The sequence below is a fragment of the Crocodylus porosus genome, unplaced genomic scaffold, assembly GCF_001723895.1.
Source record: "Crocodylus porosus isolate Cpor-Errol unplaced genomic scaffold, CroPor_comp1, whole genome shotgun sequence".
Taxonomy (NCBI): domain Eukaryota; kingdom Metazoa; phylum Chordata; order Crocodylia; family Crocodylidae; genus Crocodylus; species Crocodylus porosus.
In genome coordinates, this window is record NW_017728916.1 from 192,820 (window position 1) to 197,526 (window position 4,707).

General features: G+C 43.3%; 1 protein-coding gene across 1 annotated transcript in view; it reads left to right on the forward strand.

The window, feature by feature from the left end:
* Positions 1 to 4,707, forward strand: part of ZC3H12B (zinc finger CCCH-type containing 12B) — a 93,737-nt gene that overhangs the window by 22,314 nt on the left and 66,716 nt on the right. Inside the window, exon 2 of the mRNA XM_019536191.1 lies at positions 3,511 to 3,608. The gene's annotated coding sequence lies outside the window, so the exon portion shown is untranslated. The remainder of the gene's footprint in view (positions 1 to 3,510; positions 3,609 to 4,707) is intronic.

The window sequence follows — 4,707 nt, forward strand, 5'->3', positions numbered from 1 at the left end:
TTTTTTTTTTTGGTAAACTCCATCTAAGGCTAAATACCTTACTCTTTCTCTCTTTCTATGTGGTTTATGTTTAACTGTTGTGTGTGTTTGTCTGTTTCTGATGCAGCTAGCTTAAGGATGCACAACCATGAAAATAATCCATCTGGGGAAAATCGTTCTCTTAAATGTTGATATAGTACATTTTCAGTAATCTCTTTAAGAGCAAGTGACTCATTGTCACGATCCCTGCCTGTATAACACAATTGTGCTAAGTCACATTCTTTATTGTTCTGCTGTGGAGGTGGTTGGGGTAAGAATGGGAGGAGACAGACGGAGAGAAATAGCAAATTGTTGGGTGTTTTTCCTCTTCCTCCTTTTAGACTACTATGTCAAGTTGATTCTAAAGTAGGAAGCTTCTTAATGTCTCTAAAATGATTGCAAGCCAGAGCCAGCTGGTTAATGTGAAACTACAATCGACAAATAAAGCTAGCAGTACTGTTGTTAATGAATTATTTCTCCATAGAAGGAAAATAGTAAGTTCCTCATTCCTCGTTTTAGCCAAGAATAAATTTACCTTTAAATATAATAAAATAGAAAATGATTCAAGCTAATTTCTTTAATTTCAAATATATAAATAAAAGGTAGGGGTGCATTGATATCCATGGCCAATTTTTAACAAGCCGTATCAGCCAATACTGATCTGATTCCAATATGCAGTCCTGCAGCATGGAGAGCAGCATCTGGCTGGTAAGTCTGTTGTGGGGGAAGTAGGAAGGAAAGGGGCATGGGGGGGGTGCAGATAGAGGTCCCAGCAGTAAGAGGGAGTGGAGCTGGGGCTGGGGCAGGCGCTGCCCAGCCAGGGCAGGGTGGGGCATGGGATGGAGCTGTGCATCATTTGTGGGACATGAGGCAGAGGTGGCAGCTCCTGTTGCTGTGTGTACCCCAAGACAGCATGGGGGGCATGTGCCCCTGGATTTGTCTGTGGGGCAAGGCTGGGCTGTGGGTTGGGGCAGTGGTGGGCCAGCGGGGGGCTGGGCTGTGCTTGGGGCGCGTGGCAGCGGCACTGGGTGGCAGGCTATGGTGAATTTTGGGGTGGCTGCAACTTCCCCAAATCCCCCTTCCAGCGCTGCCACCACCTGCCCCAAGTGCAGCGCAGCTCAGCCCTGGTCCCAACCAACTGCGGCAGCCTGCCCTGCCCTGCACACTCCCCCAGTGCCCTCTCAGGGTGTGTGCAGCAGCAGGAGTCTCACTCCCTAGATAAGCCGCAGCTCCATTCCATGCCCCATCCTGCCCCAGCTGTGCAGTGTCTGCCCCCAGCCCTTGCCCTAGCCCCGCTCCCTCCCTCATAGCGGGGCCTTGATCTGCCCTTCCCCATCCCTTCCCCCTTACCAGCCAGACCTGGCTGCCCTCCACACTGTCCAGCTATGCTCCTGGCTTCCTGTGTGCTGTGCTGCTGCTGTGCACATGCATGCAGCCTTTATTGGTCACATCAGAGAATAAAAGCCCATTGCCAGTATTCTCAATTTTCAGGGTAGATTTTGTAGACATTCAGCATTGAAAGGGATCTTGTGAGATCGCGTCCAGCCCCCTGCCATGGGCAGGAAGTCAGCTGGGATCAGGTGATCCCAGCAAGGAAAATATCCAGATGTTTTTTGATCCCAGAGTATGTGCTTGCACCACCTCTGGGAGGAATCTGTTCCAGACCCTGGACGTTTGCACTGTAAAGAACTTTTTTCATATGTCTAGTCTAAATTGGCCTTCCTGGAAATTATGGCCGTTAGACCTTGTTATCCCTTGGGGTACACTGGTAAACAGCTGTTCTCCCAGGTCCTGATGTACCCCTCTTATAATTGTAGGCAGCTACCAAGTCCCCCCTGAACCTTCTCTTTTCCAGAGTGAAGAATCTCAAATCCCTCAGCCTTTCCTCATACAGCCTGCCCTCCAGGCTGTGGATCGTACGAGTGGCTCTCCTCTGGACTCTCTCAAGCTTCTCCACATCCCTCCTGAAGTGGAGAGCCCAAAACTGGATGCAGTACTCCAGCTGCAGCCTCACCAAGGCAGAGTAAATGGGAGGATCACATCCCTGGTTTTGCTTGAGATGCATCAATAGATGCATGCCAGAGTGCAGTTTGCTTTGCCAGCCACAGCATTGCACTGGTGGCTCATATTCATCTTATGGTTGATCAGGACCCCCAAGTCTCTTTCAGTTGTGGTGCTAGCGAGTGTAGTACTGCCGAGCTTGTAAGTAAGTTGAAGGTGCCAATCCTATATGGGACCAATGTATCAGTGCACCTCTAATAAAAGTATGTGAGCTATATGTAGGGCACACTGGTTCCCCTTTTTAATTTAAACTGAGTTGATGCTTTAAGAACCTGCTTTAGAGAAGGATGTGATTGCTGTGCCTTTAAAAATGCTACAATTTTCATTATCTTACACAAATTGTGTATGATTTTTCAGTCTTAACAACATGCAAAAGACATGCATCAATAAAACAGTAACACTTTTACACTAATAAAAGACATATGTGCTTAATGCTGGCGGGAGGTGTAGTATTTTGCAAAACTATTTAACATTAAAATTATGCTTATAATTTTCATTTCTCTCTTCGTTTCAATACTGATGTATTAGAGATAGGTTAGGTTGGTGACAAGGGTTAATTTGATATCTGACAGTACTTTATTTTATCTTGAAATATTTTAGTGTTTTATTTCAGCAGAGCGATGGCACTGAAAAATGTGGGGCCCGTTTCTTGCTGCTTTGGACGTTTTACTTGAGTAAGGACTTTAGGATTAGGACTTTGATTTGTATAAATTTGTAAGTTTCTGCTTTCATCAAAATGACAGTATTTAAACTTCACATTAGTGTTGAGACTGACACTAACACTGCATTACTGGTAAGGAAAAAATCCATTAAATTGAATCAAAATGCTGTCGTTTATGCCTCTAATTATCAAGGGACTAGATTTATATTTAATATTCCTTTTTCATATTTCTTTTTACAAGTGCCATTTGGCTTACTATGTACTTAGAGAATATCAATAGGTGTTTAGTTGGATAAATGAAGTACAGATCTCTATTTCTGGATTCATGTTTAGAACATCTTTTCATGTAGAAAGGAGAAACAGAAGTGGGTATGATTTTGATTAGCTAAATCTATAACAGGCAAATGTATTCAGAGGAGCTCTTGTCCCTTAATAGCACTTCTACTAAAATTTGTCAGATACAGTACATTTTTGGTGGGTAAGAGGTTATCAGCAATATTGCTGCTAGCAATTTTAGGTGTATTAAAAATATAGGTGTAAATTTTTTTGTTTACAATAACTGCTGCTAATATTACTTTCATACCTTTTCTCTTCAGTGTATTTCCATTCCCTGTAAATAATGTTTGCCACCTAGGAACAGACCAAATAAACTGAAATATTATATGAGAATATTGTTTTAAACCAAGACTATAAATAGTTCAGCAGATTTGGTGTCTAAATTTATAAAATAATATCTTTTTAAAACTTGCTTTTTTGTATTTCTTTCCTAGGTCTAACTGCAGAGTAGATTCTCTTCATGTGGACCTGCAAGTTAGACCCAGGACACAACCGGTCTTGAGGACTCTTTGGCATTGGTGGCACTTTGACTGTAAGTTAAATATCTTATTTGGTGTAAAAAAATACTGTGGTGTGGGTTTAACTAAGCTGTAAAGTAACCCGAGATAGTTTTGGAGAATTTACCACATACTTAGATTCTGATTCCTCTTTTCTCAACACTTCAATAGGTGGGTTGATTCAAAACACTGATAACTAATCTAACAATTTGTTAAAAGCTGAAATTAACATTAATGCATTATAGATGAGAAATCACATAGTAGAAGTAATAATTAATTTTAAACACCCATAGGTTCTATGATGTAGACATGTGTAATTATTGCTAAAATAATAATAAAATAGTAATCTGTTTGTGACCTAAAGATGACACAATCAGACAAACAGGATAGTATGAATCAGCAAATCTGTCCTAAGAACTAACCTTCCCATGCCCCAGAAATCTTGTTAATGCTGCACTAAGGTAATAAGAAACATCAAATATCCAGGAAATGCAAAAGTTAAGGCTTCAATACCAGTAGTAATGAGGCTGAACTTGCAGGTATGGTTCCTAAATCTCTGCATATAACATTTTTCTTTAGAAAGAGTCAAAAAATTATTTCCTACATGTTCTTTCCTTGTGGGGCTTGCAACTACTAGTCTTGATTCGCTGTGTTTTAGAGGTGCACTGATACACCAGTCTGATATTGGATTGAGACCAATATAAAGAAAATTGGCTGTATTGGAAATCAGCCCGATGTGGCTGATAATTTGGCTGATAAATGCCTGTGTGTGTGTGCAGCCACTGCACACCACACAGGCAACTCAGAGAGCTGCATGCAGCTGGTAAGTCCATTGTGGTGGAAGGGGAGGCGGAAAGGAAGGGGCATGGGGGGGCAGATCAACACCCCCCGTGGTGAGAGAGGCAGTGGGGCAGGGACTGGAGCAGGGGCAGCTGCAGCTGTGTGCAGGAGCCAGAGCTGAACCGGTCTTTTCTCGGCAAGGGCTGGGCTCAGGGCAGGTGAGCAGCGGCACTGGGAAGGGAGGTTCGGTGGGGGCTATGGTGAAATTTGGGGTGGCTGCGGTCCCCCATAGCCTCGTCCCAGTGCCGCTGCTACCACCTGACCCAAGCCCAGCCCCTGCCTAGTTCAGCCCTT